The sequence below is a fragment of the Protopterus annectens genome, chromosome 10.part0, assembly GCF_019279795.1.
Source record: "Protopterus annectens isolate FY-2018-M chromosome 10.part0, PAN1.0, whole genome shotgun sequence".
In the NCBI taxonomy this organism is placed as follows: domain Eukaryota; kingdom Metazoa; phylum Chordata; order Ceratodontiformes; family Protopteridae; genus Protopterus; species Protopterus annectens.
In genome coordinates, this window is record NC_056744.1 from 1,746,398,872 (window position 1) to 1,746,419,795 (window position 20,924).

Genomic DNA, 20,924 nt, shown 5'->3' on the forward strand with positions numbered 1-20,924 from the left:
GCTGTATTATGGCCAGTTGCATAGAAGAGTGGTGACAGTAAGAACTTGGAGATTAATCAGGGACATCACATGTACTGAGCTGGCAACTGAATAAGCAGAACTTTAGTTAAGTTTTAAATGATTTTAGGGAGTGTTGTTATATTGATAGTGGCATGGAGTCCCAGGATTTAGCGAGGTGGTAGGAGAGTAATGATTTGTCAGCGAATTCTGGGGTTTGGATACATATACTGGGTATATGTCTGATGAATGTAGTGACCTGGAAGACTTATATGATTTGCATGAGGTTGGAAATGAATGGACAGTTGTTAGGTTTATACACAATGCTATAGATTTGTACAAGTTGTGAGTAGGTTCGATAATGTGGGAATTCCAGCCAGTGCAATTCCCTTAGGGCAGCACATTGCTGGATTCTATATGGAAGGTTGGCAGCAAATCATGTTATTTTGTAGTAACATTGCTCATGTTTGTTTAGCAAGGTCATTTGGATGTTGTTAAGGATGGGAGCAAAATACATTACAGTAGGCAAAAGGAGAGAAGACGTAATGTGCTTCCTTGTAGTATCTGAAAGGAAGAGGTTGGCTCTATAAAGACAATGTAGTTTTTAGTGTAACTGGTTCACTATATTTTGGATGTGTTTGTCAAATTTTAGGTTCTCATCTACCCAGATTCCTAGTAGTTTAGCATGTGTGAAAACTTAATTTTTTGTTTTGTTGGATGAGGTAACTGACAAGGAGGTTTTGTTGATTGTAAGCTGTTTGGGAGTAAATAAGATTAGTTTGGATTTACTTGGGTTAAGGAATAGATGGGCAGATGTCAGCCAGGTTTCTATAAAGGAGAAGGACTACTGGTTAAGTTCTTGCAGTTGGTTTTACAGGCTCTATGTAGGCCATTGATGAAGATGTTAAAGGGAAGGGGTTCCAAGATTGATCCTTGTAGTACACTGCCTGGGACAGAGAGGAAGGATGACGTGTCTTTTTGCCACTTGACAACCTAAGCTCTATTTTGGAGGCAGCTACAAAACCATGATATAGCAGTGGTATCGAGTCCTTGGTTACGAAGTCTGTGAAGAAGAACAGTGAGAGAATGTGTCAAAGGCCTTGGATAAATTAAGGAAGAGGGCAGACACTAGGTTTCTGTCATTCCTATTAGTGTTTACTGTAGTGGTAAAACTAAGTAAAGAAGTAGAGGTACTGTGGTGTTGACAGAAGCCATGCTGAGATGACAGGAGGTTATTTTGGTGAGGTAATGTAAGAGCTGTGACTAGATGCATTGTTCAAGTATTTTTGATAGAGGGGAGAGGATAGCAATGGGCCTCTAGTTGGAGAGTTCAGTTGAATGCCCTCCTTTGTGGAGGGGAAGAATGTGGCTTTTTTCCAGAAGGTAGTGCCATATACTTCACTGATGCAGCAATTTACTAGACTTGAGATGAGGTAGTCTATTGCTTCTGCAGCTATCTTAAGGTATTCACCAAATCGATTGTCAGGGGCTAAGGCAGTGGGTTTCAATTTAAATAATATATATATATATTTTTTTTAAATACGTAGTGGGGACTAGTTGGAAGGAGGGGTTATAAAGGGGAATAGCTGGTGATGCTGTTGTCTGGTTGTTGGTATTAGGGGATTGTTGAAGTAGTGATGAGACTGACTGAATGAAATGAAAGTTGAAAGCATCAGCATAATTGGCAAAGTTATTGTTGGAGTTAAGTGTAGGAGATGGTTGAATGGTGTGACCAGGATTGAAAATCTGGTTTATTGCAGATCAGAATGTTTTGAGATTTTGTAGTTTTTATGCTGCAGGTCAGCTTACTATGTTTTTTTGTCTAACTTAATTTGAGTTTTAGTATGGTTTCCGAGTTCTCTGAAATGTTTGAGATTTGTTAGTGTTCTATTGGCTAGCCACGTATTTCAGGCTCTATCTCAAAGTCTCATAGGGTGTTTTGCATTTTGAGACAATCAGGGGCAGGTTTGGACTTACTCTCTCTTTTTTTCTGAGTGAAGCAAGTTAATTTAGGATGCTCAAGAAAGTAGAATTAAAAAGAGTTACTGCATTACCTAGTGGAATATATTTTAGAGCATTCCAATTATATAGTTTTAGAAAAGAGATAAAAGAATCTTTATTGAAATGTGTGAGCTTATGTGCTATACTGAAATATGGTTGCTTTTGAATATTAAAACGGGGTGGGGTTTTATTTATGTGACTAATGACATCATTAATTTAATTGTATTTAAACATGTCTTTGTCGTTTTTTCATTGTCTGAAGAAGTTTAAGTATTTTTAGTAAACTAAAGCGCTAACCAAGATTATCTTGCTTCCAGCATTTTTTTTCTCTCTCCTTTTTCATTCATTTTTTTCATTCATTGCTTTTGAATATTAGTTTGCTTTCTTATTACATAGGTAGGGAGATAATCACTTAGGGTATCTGAAAAGGTATCTGAGGTAAAGATTTTTTGAGGAATAGAGGCAATAATCCAATCAATTAATATTTCCTTAGTGTTGTTTTTATTAAAACAAGTGGGAGTAGTGATTAGCTGTGAGAAATCAAAGAGATTTATTGATTGGTTTGGTGAGTCAGATGAGAGAGTGAGCCACTCAATATTAAAATCACCCAGTATTTATTTTTCTTGGAAGATGTTGGATGAGACTCTGCAACAGAGAGATTACTAAATGGTAACTAAGCACCATTGTTTTGGTTAAGCCTGAGGGTTATTATAAGAATTTCTGATTTACCAAATTGTGGAGGATTTAGTGGTAAAGGGGTAAGCTGCAGAGAATTTTTGTATAGTATTGCAACTCGGGTCTATATCATGAGATCGAATACTAAAAATGTCGACTCACCTTTCATCAACATGGAAATGTCGAAGCCGCACTTCATTGAATGGCCAAATCACAGATTTCTTTCCAAGAGAAAGAAATCGGTTGGGCGTTCTGTAATCTCTGCCCTTTCCCCAACTGTAGTGCGATCTCAGTTAGAATATTTAGTTAAGGGTAGAGTGGGGGGCACAGCCCCCCACATAGGGAGGTGTGGGGGGCAAAGTCCTCCACTTAAATGTGTTTATTTTTATGTGGGGGTCATTGTTAGCCAAAGAAATCAGTGATTTGGCTGTTCGATGAAGTGTGGTTTCGTCATTTCCGTGTCGATGAAAGGTAAGTCGAGATTTTCATTATTCAATCTCATGATATAGACCCTTGCAACTCCACCAGCCCTTATGTCTACTCTTAATGCATTATTGTTTGGGATAGAATTTCATTATCTTTTGTTCCTTTTTTAGCAATATTTCAATTAGTATTACCATATATGGAGCATGTAGGTTAAGACAGGCATGCAACTGTGGTATTTTATCGCAGATGCTGCTAATATTCCTATGTGTAATATTAAGGTAAAAAGAAGAAGTGTTATGTTGTATTGGACGGGTGTGTTTTGTGGGGTTGTACAGTTAAAGGTTTGCTGGGATACAGTTGGTCCAGGGTTTGCATGCATGTCACCACTGAGTTTTAGCTTGGGTGAGATATGTTGATTGTAGGATAAGCACTTCATTTTAACTTTAATTTTTAATTTTAGTTTATGAATTAAGGCACTGTGTAACTGTATGCTCATGCTTTAGTGAATTTTATTCTGTATTTTTTGGTTTATTCACTCAGCCCTTGCTGTGGATTTGTTTATTAACTGTAGGCTGTATTTGAAAACATGTGGTATTGGAACAGTATAAGGCAGATGTTATCTTGGGTGAATTAAGGGTTGAGTATGCAGTAGCATGTTTGATAATATAACTAGGATGATGGGGATGGGTTGTGTGTAAGTTGTGAAAGCAAATATGTTAAGTGGGTGAATAGCGGGAGAAGTGACAGAGTCAGCACAGAGCTTAGTATCATGGTGGTTAGTTGTAGGATAATATTTTGGCAAATTTAGGAATAGAGGAGGGGGTGGAAAAAATGAAGGGTGATGTGTTGTATTGTAAAAATATATGGTGATGAAGTGTTGGTAAGTAAGAGGGTAGGGAATATGTTACGATATACACGACAGATGTAAGAGCTTGATAGTGGAGGGAGTATTGAAAGAAGTATGGGATTGACTGCACATAATTCATGTGTACAGGCATTATATTGAAGCAGGGAATTAATGAGAAAGTCTACACATTCGCTATATAGTGCACCAATAGCAAAAAGAAGTTATGTACTTATCATAACGTTCCATGTGAGTTGTTCATCTCGCCTTCATTCTTACAGATGGGTCCGGAGCCGATCCTCGGCTCAGAGTAGGCCTACTACAAAGTTCAAGGTCTTCAGACAGCTCGAGGCCAAGTCCCTATCCCATGATGCACCTAGAGTTACCTCAGATTTTGTTTGCTGTGTACAATAATATCATGCGTCATTCTATCACTCTTTAAGAGAAAGCCATAGAAGGATTGAGCAACCAAGAAGAATCTAGTATCTCAGTCCTCGAAAAACCCTGGAGGGGGTAGGAGGGTGTGAAGTAAGAATGAAGGTGAGATGAACACCTCAGATGAAATGTTATGGTAAGTACATAGCTTCTTTATGTGAAGTTGTTCTATCTCGCCATTGATTCTTACAGCTGGGTAGTGACCCAAGCACCAGCTTTCTCAGGTGGCTCACGGGAGTATGTTTTTCAGGACAGTAGACCCAAAAGAGGCCCTGTCCACTTTGTAATGAGTGATAAAGATATGAGGTCTTGACCAAGTGGTTGCTGCACAGATATTGTTTATAGGAAGTCTAGCAGAAAAGGCAGAGGATGTAGAGACTGATCTGGTAGAATAAGCCTTAATTTTGTGATGTAAGGGTATATTAGCGGCTGAATAAACAAATGTGATATAACCAGATAACCACTTAGACAAAGTTGTTTTTGCCACTGGTATACCTTTTCTGGAATCCGGAAAGGAAAGGAAAAGCTGTTCTGATCTCCTGAACTCTTTTGTTCTATCCAAGTAAAAACTGAGCTGTCTGTGAACATTAAGCTTGTGCAGCATATACTCTAAATTGTTGGTGTGTTTGGGGAAGAACAATGGCAAATCTATAATTTGGTTAAGGTTAGTTTCAGTACAAACTTTGGGCAAAAATGAGGGATTAGTTGACAGCGAGACTCTGTCAGCATGGAAAATCAGATAAGGAGGCTTTATGGACAAGGCTTGAAGCTCTGACACTCTGCAGGCAGAAGTGATGGCGATTAAAAAGATAGTCTTCCATGACAAATATATCAAATCACATGAGGAAGATGGTTCAAAAGGAGGGAGAATAATGCGTGAAAGCATAAAATTTAGATTCCATGGGGTATAAGGGGACTTCACTGATGGTCTGAGATGAAGAGTCCCTTTGAGAAAGGCTTTGGATAGCTTGTGTGACATTATGTTCAATCCTTCAAATCCAAGGTGAAAATTAGAAATAGCAGCAAGTTGAAACCGAACTGTTGCTGCTGCAGCTCCTTTCTTGAAAAGCATAGTCAAGAACTCTAACATGGAGGCCACAGGGGCTTGGTAGGGATCAATGTTATTTTGAAAGGCCCATATAGAAAATCTTTTCCATTTGCTAAGGTATAGCTACCTAGTAGAGGATTTATGAGAAGATATTAGAATCTGCTGTGTTTCATTTGAAAGGTTATGGAACCTGGCTATGTTGGGAATTTGAGCAGCCAAGCTGTCAGCTTCAGGGACTGAAGAGAGGGATGAAGTTCCCCGACGAGTGCATCAGAAGATCAGGAACTAGGTCCAGAATCCAAGGGTCCTCCAATTGATGAAGTCGAAGGAAGGGGAACCAAATTTGATGAGGCCAATGAGAGGCTATTAGAATGATGGTCTTTCCCAGGGCTTTTGCTTTCTGTAGTACTTTGGGTATCAAGGGAATTGGTGGGAATGCATAGAGGAGACCCGGAGGCCAATTGTGTATGAGTGTGTCCCTTCGGGCTTCTCCCGGAGGAGGAATAAGGGCAAAGTAGCTTCTGCATTTCGAGTTGATGTGGTTGACAAAAAGGTCACAGCAAGGCTGGCCCCACATGTGGAAAATTCGGTCCACTATTTCTTTCTTGAGGAACCACTCGTGAGGCAACAAAAATTGCTCTGCTCAACTTGTCTGCTATCATGGTGGATTTCCCCGGGATGTGTGTTGCTAACAGAAAGTGCTGGATAGATGTAGCCCATTTCCATACTCTTAGGGCCTCGTGACAAAGGGGGTAGGACCTGGTTCCTCCTTGTTTGTTCAACTACCAGACCACTGACATGTTGCCCATCTGAATTGCAACTGTTCCCAGAGGAAGAGAATCCTGGAAGTACTGCAAAGCTAAAAGTACTGCTTTCATCTCCAGGACATTGATATGCAGATGTGTCCCTGTTCAGTCCATGTGCCTTGGGCTGTTCTTCCCTAAAAATGCCCTACCCACCCTATCAGGGAAGTGTCTGAGGTCACTGTGGCCGCTGGTGGGGGTAGAACAAAAGGACGACCTATCATAACATGAAGAGAGGTCAACCACCACTGAAGATCCTTTTTGCATGTGCTTGTGATCATTATAGGATGAGATATTGGACCATTGAGTGAATAACAACCATTGCAGAATCCGCATGTGCATGCGACCCAACTGTATGGCTAATATTGCAGCTGCCATCATGCCTAACAATTTTAGTACTTCTAATACTGGAACCTTGTCTTTGGATATGATATTGTGGATCTGGTGACGGAGTAGTAAGACTCTTTCTGCTGGAAGTCTCAAAGTGGTGGTGATGATGTCCAATTCTGCTCTGATAAAAACGGTATGTTGCAATGGTGACAAGGCAGATTTTTCTGAGTTTATTGTAATGCCTGGATGACTGCAGAGAGAAAGAGTGGTGTCGCTGGCTTGTATGAGCTGATGCCTGGTGGTGGCAGTGAGAAGCCAGTCGTCTAGGTATGGAAACACCTGGAATCCTAAACGTCTCAGGTGAGCCGTGACCACTGCCATACATTTGGTGAACACTCTGGGGGCTGTAGTGAGACCAAAGGGCAGAGCTCAAAACTGGTAATGATTGGCTCCCGGCCAGAAGAACAGATGATCCCTGGATGGTCTGGCCATTTTTATGTGGTAGTACGCATCCTGGAGATCTATCGAGCACATCCAACTGTCTTCCAACTGTCTTTCCCTAAAAAGGGAAGTATCGACTGAAGCGTGACCATCCAGAACTTCTCTTTCTTGACAGATCTGTTTACTCTGCTGAGATCCAAAATAGGTCTCCAGCACCCTGTCTTTTTTTGGAACTAAAAAGAATCTTGAGTAAGTTGCGGATCCTATCTGGTCTGCTGGGACTGGTTGGATGACTTTTTCTTAGCAACGTTTGGACCTCTACTGTTGCCTGTTTCCTGTAACTGGGTGGAATGCCCAGGATTTTTGCTGTCGGTGGAGGAGGTGGGGCGAAAGGAATGAAATATCCCCTGGAAATAATACTTTGTACCCAGTTGTCATTTGTTATTTTGAGCCAGGCGTCTGGATACAAAGATAAGCGACCCACCACTGCTTACAGAGTAGAACAGTCGGACCTCCTTTCAGGGCTTCCCAAATAACTAATCTCTGTTGCCCTGGTTTTGTGGACCCCCTCTGCCGTGAGGGCAGCGTCTTTCATTATTGCCCTCTCCTCTGTTCCTGGAGGGGGGTTCACCACGTGTGTCCTCAAAGGCTCCTTGGGCTTTTCAGAACCACATCTTTCCTCCCCTTTGACCCTTGGGGTAGGGTCTGGTAGGAGTGGAAAAACAGACTCTGACGGCAGACAGAGTCTTTCTTTCCTGTTCACATCTGGTCAAAATTTCCTTAACTTTGGGCCTGAAAAGGGATGAGCCATCAAAAGGAGTGTTGACAAAGGATGACTTAATGGGCTCCGCGAAGGAACACAAACGCATCCAGGAGTGTCTCCTAGGAGAAATTCCTGTACCCACTGCACTACTCACTCCATCAGCTGCATATGAAATGAGGTGCATGGATAAGTTTACTATGGAACTGAGGGTAGCAAGCTGGGAGGCAACTTTAGCTGAAGCTTTTGCAGCTACTGTACCCTGAAGAGTATCTCCAAGCTCTTTTAAGAGATCTCTTTGCAATCTCATAAAATGGGAGACATAGTTGAGAGAATGCAGTGCAAAAGTCACTGAACTGTACGTGCGCTTCCTGTATCTATTCATGATCCTAGAGTCTCTGTTAGGAGGATGGATAGAGGAAGAAGTTTCCGAAATCTCCTTTTTGGTGGCTGCCGCCACCACCAAAGCACTCCCTTGGTAAGAAAGGACTTTTCCTGGGGGGGGCAGAAATAAATTTATTAGGGCTCCTGGGGACAGGCTCCAAGGTGTCTGGAGACTCCCACGCCCTTCGTGATCCAGTCCATATGCTCATCGAAGGGTGGAGACACCCAAGAGGTGGAGGGTTGAGACCCGAAAGCCTTCAGGAGAACCGACTCATCTTCAGTAGGGTTGGTGGACTGCCAGTCACCCCTCTGCCTAAGTATTTCTAATATCTCAGCAAATGAGATATCCTCAGAGGGGGACCATGGGGACCCTTCTGATTCATCTAAGTCAGTATCAGATGTGAGAGACTCCTGTGGGGAGTCTAAATACTTCCTCTTACAGATTCTCTTCCTGGGAACCTCATCAGTGGGAACTTCTGGTGAGGTCTCGGAAGAGCAGGGACCACCCAATAGGGCTTCCTGAGGCTCTGTGTCTCTACACTTAGAAAGGATCTGTGAAGCAAAAGTGGACACAGGCGCTTATGGGGAGGAGGTAGCCGGACCTGAAGTCGAAGATGTCTTAGGAGACATAACTCTCCTCATGGCTTTGAAGGCACCTCTGCTCCGATGAGAAGGGACTGATGGATCCGAGGAAACCGTCAATATCCCCAGCACCAGGACAGTGGGCTCTGAACCAGAGGTAGGAGCCGAGCTCATCCGAGCCGAAGCCCCGAGAGGAAAAGTCAGAACAGACAAGTCATTCCGACTATCCTCCCCGGACCCGACCGGAGAGTGTCGGCTCCTATACTCCTCAATCGGCGCTGAGGACGTCAGAGTAAACAGAACCAAAGAAACTGCAGCAGGTGTCATTTCTGAAGGCTCAACAATCATCAAGTCAGACTCCTCTGGCTCCGAAGGACCGGTATGGCTTGGAGGAGGAAAGGCAGTAGATGGTAAAAGAGTCTTCAGTTCTGAAACTGTTTGGGTCAGAGCCGATAAAAATTTAGCAAATGCCGGTGCCTGTAAAAACGTTTGCACCACATGATCCACATCCAAATCGGAAAGGCTTATCGAAGACCGAGATGAGTAGATAGAAGGAGGTACAGATTGCAGGAGTGGAGATTTAGGCACTTCGGATACTGGTTCCAGGACCAGGGACTGGTTCCAAAAGGACAAGACGCTCAGCTCCAAGGGTTGTGGAGCCAACGTCAACGTTTTTTTATTTTTTTATTTTTATACTTTCAAAGAAGTAGAAGCGTTGAAAGACTAAACATTTACTAGACCTGTCCTGGTCACTCAAGGCTTCCTGAAAAGACGGTTTGACTAGACCTCTATCGATTAGCTTTCTCTTTCTTTCCTGAAGGGCCCTAGAAAAAAAGGAATGACAAATGGAGCAACTTTCCTGAAGGTGTAAGGCTCCCAAACAGTAAACACAGCTAATCAGAGTTGTGCACTGTTATTTTTGATTCACTGTATAGTTTTCCAGTTCTCTGCTGAAGGTGTTTTTCCCCCCTCCATTATTTCTCTGTGTCTTAAGTTGGTATATGGTTTTACATCCTGTGTGTTATCTATCTCAAGGATTACTTGCATAAAATTAGACCCTCATTGCTGGAGCCTTCCTGTGTCCTAACAGAGTGCTCTTCAAACTATCTGGAGAAGTACAGAGCTGAGTATATTTTTCTGGCACTTCAGAGTTGTGTACTGGTAATTGTTGTTTGACTAATTTTATATCATTGCTGGCTGACTTCAGAGTTGTGCACTGTTATTTTTGCTTCACGGTATAGTTTTTCAGTTCTCTGCTGAAGGTGTTTTTCCCTCCTCCCCCTATTCTCTGTGTCTTAAGTTGGTATAACTAGTTTTACATCCTGTGTGTTATCTGACTATCTCAAGGATTACTTGCATAAAATTAGAACCTCATTGCTGGAGCTTTCCTGCGTCCTGACAGAGTGCTCTTCAAACTATCTGGAGAAGTACAGAGCTGAGTATATTTTTCTGGCACTTCAGAGTTGTGTACTGGTAATTGTTGTTTGACTAATTTTATATCATTGCTGGCTGACTTCAGAGTTGTGCACTGTTATTTTTGCTTCACTGTATAGTTTTTCAGTTCTCTGCTGAAGGTGTTTTTCCCTCCTCCCCCTATTCTCTGTGTCTTAAGTTGGTATAACTAGTTTTACATCCTGTGTGTTATCTGACTATCTCAAGGATTACTTGCATAAAATTAGAACCTCATTGCTGGAGCTTTCCTGCTTCCTGACAGAGTGCTCTTCAAACTATCTGGAGATGTACAGAGCTGAGTATATTTTTCTGGCACTTCAGAGTTGTGCACTGTTATTTTTGCTTCTTCAGAGTTGTGCACTGTTATTTTTGCTTCACTGTATAGTTTTTCAGATCTCTGCTGAAGGTGTTGGTTTTCTCATACCCAGCCTCCCTATTCCTGTCTTGTTTAAATTTGGAGGCTTTTGCAGTTGCCCGCCCCCACTGTAAATTTGATCTTGGACACTCCCCCCAGTCCCATCTCTTTACCTCATTCTACCTAATAGACCCCTTCTGCACTTGTTTTTAGTCATTTTTAATTTAATTGCATTTTTTAAACTGTTTGGTCTAACATTGCTACATAGTCAAGTGTGCTAGCTTGCACTGCATTTGAATTATTTTTACTGCTGTTTTAGGTACTTTTCTATATATATATATATATCTATATATATATATATATATATATATATCTATATATATATATATATATATATATATATATATATATATATACATATATATATATATATATATATATATATATATATATAGGTTCATAGGTTCATAGATTAGTACTAAGCTAACTGCCCTTGCGAGCCATTTTAAGCCTAGCCAATTATCCCTTGTGAGACTCAAACCCTGCACCTTGTGTTTGTAAGGCAAACACCTTAACCATTAGGCCACCCTCCCAACCCCTATATATATATATATATATATATATATATATATATATATATATATATATATATATATAGATAGATATATAAATATATATACATACCTTTCCTGTAACTAGTGTAGTCCAGATTCAGATTGGCTGTATCCAGGACCGTATGTAAGCTTCTGAGCCCCCCCAAGCTTTCTGTGTTGGAGGGAAGCCTTCCAGCTTATCAGTGGGAGTGGTAAGCACTAGGTAACCTATCTACCACGTAAGGAGACGGTCTGGCCCAGAAATTGTAGTTATTGGCTGTTTGGGCAGTTTTTCCATCTCTCTCAACTTTTAGTTATGTACTCACCATAACTTTAGATGTTTGGGATCCATCTCGCCTACATTCTGTACTGATGGGCTCGGAGCCGATCCCTCGGCTCCGACTCGGCACGCTATGCTATAGAGCGAGGCCTCTTATTGGCTGAGCTATTTCTTATCCCAGGATGCACCACCACTAATCCCCCAGATCTTGTTTGTCCGCATTCATGCACACATGCACAACTTGTTTATATAACATTGTTAGATGTTTCAAGATGAAACAACAGGATTCGGACCGTCTGATATCCTCTGATCTCCAAGGAAGGGGGAAGGAGGGTGGGTTATTAGGAATGTAGGCGAGATGGATCCCAAACATCTAAAGTTATGGTGAGTACATAACTAAAAGATGTTATGTGATCCTATCTCGCCTACATTCTGTACTGATGGGACAGCGTCCCTAGCACCTAAATCCCGGGTGGCTCATTGGAAAACACTCCTGAGCACTGTGGAACCAAATGAAGCTCGTCCTCTAGATGCCACATCCAATTTGTAGTGGGAAATAAAGGTGTGCAGGGAAGACCATGTAGCCACAGCACAAATGTCACTAATGGCAAGCTTAGAATGAAATGCTATCGAAGTAGCCATAGCCCTTGTAGAATGAGCTTTGACAGAGGTGGTAAGCTCTTTGTTAGAATAAAAATAAGCTTGAGTAATACAGTCCCTGATCCATTTGGCAAAAGTGACCTTTGTGACAGCTTTGCCCAATTTATTGTCTGCAAAGGATACAAACAACTGATCTGTTTTCCTTGCTTGTTTGGTCCTGTCTAAATAAAAATGCAACTGCCTGTGGACATCTAGTGTGTGGAATATGAATTCCGCTTTGTTAGAATATTTTGGAAAAAAAACTGGAAGTTCTAACGATTGTTGTAAGCAGAAACTGGAACAAACTTTAGGAACAAAGGAAGGATTTGGCTTGAGAGATACTCTGTCTTTGTGAAAAACCAAGTACGGGGGTTTTACAGACAAAGCTTGAAGCTCTGAAACTCTTCTGGCAGAAGTAATCGCCACCAGAAAGGCAGTCTTCCATGATAGAAATTTTAGATCACATGTAGCTGCCGGTTCAAAGGGGGAGGAAGTTAAGGCGCGTAACACCACATCGAGATCCCATGGAGGAGCAGGATGAGAAATCGGAGGTCTTAACAGAGCAGCACCTTTCAAGAAGGTCTTACACAATCTGTTGCTCATTAAAGGTGGGTTTATAGATTCGTGAAAATTGGAAATCGCTGCCAATTGAACCTTGATGGTAGAAACTGAAGAGCCTTGATTGAAAAGAGAAGTTAAAAATTTTAGTACTTCTGCCACGGGAATAGAGATGGGATCCAGGCCCCGGAGTTGAGCCCAAATAGCAAATCTTTTCCATTTGCTAGAATACAGTTTCTTTGTAGCAGACTTATGGGCCGAAGATAATATGTGTACAACCTCTGGATCCAATGTATGACTCCTGACTATAGTCGGAAGAGGAGGAGCCAAGCCGTCAATTTTAAGGTGTGCAGGGACTGGTGGAATAGTCCCGACTGATGAACCAAAAGGTCTGGGATCTGATCCAGGAACCATGGACCTTCCCGAGTACATTTCCAAAGATAGGGAAACCATACCTGATGAGGCCAGTAAGGAGCAACTAAGATAATTTTGCTCCCCAAGAGAGATGCCTTTTGGATCACCCTGGCAAGGAGAGGAACTGGGGGGAAGGCATAAAGCAAGCCGGTGGGCCAAGGACGGGCTAGTGCGTCCATGGGGCTCTTCCCCGGAGCCGGGGTTAGGGAGAAGAATTCTTTGCACTTCGCATTTAGTGGAGACGCGAAGAGGTCGCAACACGGAACTCCCCATTTGCTGAAAATCTGACTTGCAACTGTCATGTTCAGAGACCATTCGTGAGGAGAGAGGATGGTTCTGCTCAGTCTGTCGGCTATCACATTGGACTTGCCCAGGATATGAGTAGCCACTAGAAAGCGTTTGGTCGAGACTGCCCATTCCCAGACTCTCATGGCCTCTCTGCAAAGAGGATAGGATCTGGTCCCTCCCTGTTTGTTCAGGTACCAGACCTCTGACATGTTGTCTGAGTGAACGGCAATTACGCCCTGAGGGAGATAATCATGAAGGGCTTGAAGGGACAGAAGTACTGCCCTCATTTCTAGGATGTTGATATGAAGTAGGGTCTCTTCCGGGTGCCATTTGCCTTGGACTGACCTGCCCAGGGAATGCCCCCCCCCCCATCTGGGAGGCGTCCGTGGTCAAAGTGGCCGCAGGAGGAGGTGGAACAAAGGGTCGTCCCTGATCCAAATTGGAGGGCACTAGCCACCAGCGAAGGTCCCATTTGCATGTTTCCATGATCCATATGAGGTGACTGAGAGGGAGTTCCTGAAAGGACCACTGAGCTGAAAGAAGCCACTGGAGAATTCTCATGTGCAACCTTGCCAAGGGGACTAGAAGAACTGTGGCGGACATGGATCCCAATAGCTGCAGGACCATTCTGGCTGGGGCTTTGGACCTGGGAAGTAAGGCTCGAACTTGAGTCTGCATGGTTTGTATTCTGTCTGTAGGTAGATAAACCTGCTTTCGGTTTGAGTCTATTTCTACCCCTATGAATCTTATTCGTTGAGATGGCAGCAACACAGACTTTGGCCAATTGAAGGTGATTCCAAGGGAACTGCCCAGTGATATAGTGGCTTGTAGGCTCCGCAGTAGTAGATGCTTGGAGGTGGCAGTTAGGAGCCAGTCGTCTAGATACGGAAACACCTGGAATCCTAGACTTCTCAGGTGAGCAGTCACGACTGCCAAGCACTTGGTGAACACCCTGGGGGCTGTGGTGAGACCAAAGGGCAGTGCGCGGAACTGGAAATGACTGCCTCCTAGGCTGAAGCGCAGATGTCTCCTGGACGCTTGATGCACCATGATATGATAATAAGCGTCCTTGAGATCTATGGAGCACATCCAAACACCTTTCTCCAGCAATGGGAGAATGGTCTGTAGGGTGACCATTCGAACTTGGACTTTCTGACTGAACGGTTTAGAATGCTGAGGTCCAAAATGGGCCTCAAGTCCCCGGTCTTTTTTTGGCACCAAAAAGAATCTTGAGTAAGTCCCTAATCCGATCTGGTCTGCGGGGACTGGTTGGATGACTCCTTTTTGCAGCAGCTTTGAAGATTCTGAGGCTGCAGTATCCCATTGACTGGGTGGCAGGTCCGGGATTTTTTTGGACTGAGGTGGAGAATGAGAGAAAGGGATGGTGTAACCTCCGGCGATAATTCGAAGCACCCATCGGTCCTGAGTGATACCTTCCCTGCTTTTAGGTGCTTCGAGAAACGACCCCCGACTGGCTCCGGAGCTGCACAGTCGGGCAATCCCTCAGGGACTGTGAAAGGCTGAAGAGCCACGAAAGGACTCGCGGTCTCCAGTGTTGCGAGGGCCTCTGCCGCCTCTGGGACGGCATCTTCCGGACGAATTTCCCCCTCCCCTGCCTCTGGAAGGGGGATCCTCCTGCTGAGAGGGGTAAGGCTTCTGAGATCTACGGAACCACATTTTCCCTCCTCTTTTAGCCTTGGGATAAGGCCGAAAGGGAGTGGAAAATCGTGGCCCTACGGCAGTCAGAGTCTTACCCTCCTGTTCGCAGCGGGTCAGTGTGTCCTTTACCTTGGGTCCAAACAGGGAGGACCCATCAAAGGGGGCGTCGTCAAAGGAAGACTTAAAGGCCTCCGCGAAATGACACAGGTGGAGCCAGGCTCGTCTCCGTAGAGCAATGCCTGTACCCGCCGCTCTACTCACCCCTTCGGCTGCATAAGAAATGAGCCTCATGGACGAGTTTGAAATGGACGACAATGTAGCCAGCTGAGAGCCAACCGTCTGGGCCAGCTCCTCAGGCAGGTTACCCAAGAGGGTATCGGATAGTTCTTTAATCAGATCCCTCTGAAATCTGGTAAAGTGCGTAAGGTAGTTCAAGGACCTTAATATAAAGGCCGCTGAACTTAGGGTGCGCTTTCCGTACCGATCCATGCTCCTAGACTCCTTATTAGGAGGATGGACGGACGTCGAAGCCTCTGCTACATCTTGCTGGGTAGCAGATGCCACCACCAAAGCATCTACAGCCACACCTTTGGTTAGAAACTCTTTTTCAGGGGGTGCCGAGAGGAACTTATTCGGACGAGCAGGCACCGGTTCCACAGAGTCTGGGTGTTCCCACGCCCTTCGACAGATCAAATCCAAGAGCTCGTCGAAGGGCGGAGACACCCAGGAGGCAGAGGGTTGAGCCCCGAAGGCCTTAAGGAACACCGACTCATCAGCAGAAGGGGGTTTGGACTGCCAGCCGCCTCATTGTTTAAGGGCTTCCAGGATGTCTGCAAAGGCGACATCATCCGAGGATGACTTAGGGGACCCCTCTGCATCATCGAGATCAGTGTCTGATGTAAGAGACTCATCAGGGGAGTCAACGTGCTTCCTCTTGCACAATCTTTTCCTGGGGGTTCTTCCGAAGAGGCTTCAGAAGGACCTCCAGGAGGGGGGGAAACCCCAGTGGGGGTAACCTCAGGCCCCGGGGCTCCGCTGTCTAAGGACAGGGGTACTGCCAAAGACCCAGTCTCGGTATGCAGGGAAGGAGCTGGGGAGACTGTGGAGGTAGCCAAAGAAGATTTGGCTAATGCACTCCTCATAGCCCTGAAGGCGGGACCACCAGAATCCTGGGAGGGTCCCACCTCCGTGGCCACGACAGTAGACGGCACTCCCGCCGCCGACGCACCAAGAGGGAGACTTGGGACAGAAAACATCAATCCCGAAGCATCCCCCCCCGGGGCCGACGGAAGAAGTCCGTGTACTGAACTCCGACCCCAGAGCCGGAGTTGGAGTAAGGGTCGGGTCCGACCCTAGAACCTCCACCGGTTCCACCAGCACCGGCTCCAACGGTGCCGAGGCTGTTGGAGGAGGAACCATAGTATGGAGGTGGACCATCGGCTCCGAAGTCGAATGGGCTGGAGCCAAAACTAGCTTTTGGAACACCGGAGACTGGAAAAGTCTTAGGAGCACCCTGTCGATGTCCGAATCAGACATCTTGGATGACCTGGAGGATACCGATCGGGTCCGAACCGATTTCTCCATCGGCTCCAAAGGACTAGGGGACCGGCTCCGAATGGATTCTACCACTATCGGCTCCGAGAGAGACCTCAATGCAATTTCCCTCAGTGCCGATAAGGACTTCGGCTCCGAAGGGGAAGAGTCTGAGCCGGTAACCCTCATCGGCTCCAATATCAGTGGAGCCGATGAAGGTGACCCACCTCTCGATGCCCCAGTCCTCGGCTCCGAAACCAGAGGGGTCGAGGCTGGAGGCATCAAGGCAGATCGTTCCGCCCTCGGCTCCGAAGTCCGTGGAGCCGATGGAGAAGTCTGCCTAGGTCTTTTGGCAGTCGGTTCCGACAGACTGGTCGGAGCCGACGCTTTCTTCTTTTTTGAAGGAGAGGGAGACGAAGATAAGGCCTCCTCGAAGGATGGCTTGATTAATCCCTTAAGGATTAATTTGTTTTTCCTCTCCTGGAGGACTCTTGATGAGAAGGCATGACACACGCTACATGATTCTTGTAGGTGCTTGGCGCCTAAACAGTAAACGCACGAGGAGTGGTCGTCCGTTATGGACATCTTAAAACCACACCTCGTGCATTTTTTAAACCCGGAGGGTTTATGTTCTTTGGACATGACTAGAGAACAACACAGTTATCTAAGATAACACGAAACTAGAAGTTCAAAGTATTTTTTTTTTTTTTTTTTTTTTTTACACAATAACAAAGTGCACAAGAAAAAAACACAAAAAGAGAGGGTCAAGACCCTCTAACTCAAACGGGTACTTGACCCACAAATAAACGCTAGCCACAAATAAACGCTAAAATAGCAAAAGGGGAAGGCCCCTCTAACTTAAACGGGAAACCTTTCCTTAACAAAAAGAACAACTTTCTCAACAAAATCTCCAAAAACACACATGTATCACAGCAATAGCTGTTAAAACAGCTTTTGGGTTGAAAACGAGCAAATTCCTGACAGGAAAAGTCTAAATAAATAGTACTTAGCCCAGCCAAGTTGAGACCACGTCTTAGCTTGTAAGCGGCAAACGAGATCTGGGGGATTAGTGGTGGTGCATCCTGGGATAAGAAATAGCTCAGCCAATAAGAGGCCTCGCTCTATAGCATAGCGTGCCGAGTCAGAGCCGAGGGATCGGCTCCGAGCCCATCAGTACAGAATGTAGGCGAGATAGGATCACATAACATCTTTCTGATTTAAAAGTCCACATTTGCACTTGTTTCCCCCCTTTCCTGTAACTAGTTTAGTCGAGATACAGATTCTTAGTTTTAGCACTTGAATTTGTTTATTCGTGATCAGCACTTGTTCAGAACTTGTAAGCACTAAATAACAAATTCATTACTACAGTACTCAACCTCCCTCATTACCTAGAAGAAAACAGTTTTGGTACTTACTTTCCTCACTTGCTTAAAGAAAAACAGCTCTTATACTCACTTTCCTCACTTATCTAGAGGAAAATAGTTTTTTATTCAGGCATGTTCAAGGGTCAGCTCCCATTGTTCTCTCCTGTCTATCTGATAAATCTGGGCATCTTGGGGACAATGTAGAAATTGCCTCATGTACACAGACAACCCTCTCCTCCTACCACCCAACACTACAACCTGTGAGAGATGCACTTATCTAGCCAAACTGCAGATAAAGCGCTCTCCAGTCAAGACTGAACTTGACAGTCAAGAGGTGAAGGTAAACACTTGCACCACACCACACTCATCACATAGTCTCACTAAATCTACACCACCAAAATCCACACAGAAACACAAAAACATTTGCGGAGGCTCTCAATAATAATCTGTTCAAGCAACAGAGACCTCCAAAGCAGAAATGCAAGCAACCTCCACCCCCCCAACACAACCCAAATGACGCATAGCTTGCAGACTCAGTGTGCCACTCAACCATAGCCAATAAGGCAAAACAACATACCCAACACACTAGTCATAGGTGACTCTATAGTCAGGCACACTGAAGTCCCACTCACCAGGCTAAACAAGGAGAAGGTTACTGTCAGCAGCCTGTCAGGTGCCAGGATCCGCCACATAACCCACGCACTCAGGTCACTCCACAACAAGTACAAATATGACTCTGTCATTGTCCATGTTGGTGTGAACGACCTGAGACATACCTCCCTGGACTACATGAAAAGGGACATGGAAGAGCTCTCCAATCTTGTAGCCCAGGCAGGTATGACCCTAGCCCTGAGTAGTATTCTGCCATCACCCAGAATGATGCCGCAGTACAAGGACAAAATGATTGACTTCAACAATTGGCTAAGCTTCTGGTGCCATTCTAAAAAGATCCAGTATCTGTCTGCCTGGGATGACATGGCCGACAGACCACGATGCTTTGCCAGAGATGGCCTGCACCTGTCACCTCTGGGATTCTGGATACTGGCAAAGGATCTTGCCGCCCCTATAGTGCTTTTTTTAGGCAAGGTTCAAATGACAAATTCACCACCATAACAGGAACAGGCAAGCAAAAACTGAGGGTGAAGCTACTCAATGCTAGAAGTCTAAATCTCAAAATGCACTCACTCAAGGCACTCCTTAAAATGGAGAACATCGATATCTATGCAGTGACTGAGACCTGGTTCAAGGCTCCAGAAAGCAGCCCTGCACTACCAGGCTATAACTCATACCACACTTTTCGGCCATGTAACCTGGACTGGAACACCAAAGACGGAGGTGTGTCCATATTTATTAAGGATATCCACACCTCCAGGCTAGTTGCTCAGCATAATGCAGCCGAGGTTATCCAAGTGCAACTAACTCTGGGCAAAACTGCAATCCAAATTGTAGCTTGCTACAGATCACCCATCATGCCCCAGGATTCTCACTCCTCTTTTCTTGATGTACTGGAAAATATTAGGGTTCAACCAAACACCCTAATAATGGGCGATTTCAACTACCCCACCATTAACTGGGAAAACTACTCATGTACCAACTCCTTCGCTCAACGCTTTCTGGAATTCATAAATTCCAATGCCCTGGATCAACTTATCCACACCCCCACCAGGGGCAACAATATCCTAGATCAAGTCATTACCAACATGAGTGACCAGTGTTCCACACCTGACGTCAATGCCTCATTGGTCCGATCCGACCATAAGCTAATTACCCTAGATATCCACATCCTGCCCCCACCCCCCATTAAGGAAAAGAATTCTCCAAAGCCAACTTCATGATTCTTAAGACAGAAGTGGTGAACTTCATGACACCCATGCAGATGGACAATACAGTTACGACTACTGAATCCTACACAATTGCACTTTATAAGCACTTACACGAGTGCATGGATCGTGCTATCCCAAACAGAACCAAGACGCTATCCTCCAAAAAAAGGAAGCCAATCTGGTGGTCCCCTGCCATAAACAAACTGTACAACAGAAGGAAGAAACTGTTGCAAAAGAGAGTAAAATCCCATGAGTGGAGGAGCTCCCTGGTCAGCCTCAGTAAGAAGCTGCGATCCTTGATAAAATCCTCCAAAGCTAGTTATGAAAACAAAATCACCACTAATTCTAGAGACAACCACAAAGCATTGTATAGCTATGTCCAGAATCTCAATGGCAACACTCAGATATGCTCAGCACAATGGCACTAAATATACAGACCCAACTGATATTGCCAACATCCTGGCAGATAGGTTCAGTGCTAACTTTAACCCCCCCCCCCCACCCCCTAAAGAGCCCATCTCTAAACCAGAAGAATGCACAGTTCCTGTAATCCCGGCTGCACAGGTAAAAACCACACTCTCGCAAAGAACACAGAATCCATGGGACCAGACAACATCCCAGGCTGTGTTCTATATGAACTACAGAATGAACTGGCACCCCACCTAAGTACCATGTTCAATCATAGCCTCACCTCAGACTTTGTGCCTGCTGAATGGTGCACAGCGACAGTTATCCCACACCACAAGGGGGGAGCCACCACGGACCCCAGGAACTACCGCCCCATTAGCCTGAAGAGCCTGGTCTGCAAGGCCATGGAACGTATCACCATGGAACTTATAAACAAAGACATTGCTAATCTCCAAACTCTGGACCCCACCCAGTTCGGGTTTGTAAAAGGCAAATCATGTCTCCTAAGCCTGATAGACAGGCTTCTTTGAAGCAGTCACCAAAACCGTAGACAAGGGTAAGGTGGTTCACACAGCTTATCTAGATCTTGCCGAGGCTTTAGACACCATCCCCCACTCTGGAATTATAAATAAACTCACTAAACTAGGTATAAATCCCTATGTCACAAGATAGGTTGCCAACTGACTCACTGGCAGAACCCACACTGTGAAAGTAGCAGACTCCAAATCAGGAAAAATATGCCAAACCGGTGTCTGCCAACCACCAAATCAGACTTCAGACCAGTGACAAATGGAGTACCACAGGGTTCAGTCCTGGGTCCTCTCCTGTCTGG

At 44.7% G+C, this 20,924-nt stretch overlaps 1 protein-coding gene across 3 annotated transcripts in view; it reads left to right on the forward strand.

Annotated features, from left to right (window-relative positions):
* Positions 1–20,924, forward strand: part of LOC122813971 — a 1,592,156-nt gene that overhangs the window by 1,401,977 nt on the left and 169,255 nt on the right. The window lies entirely within an intron of this gene.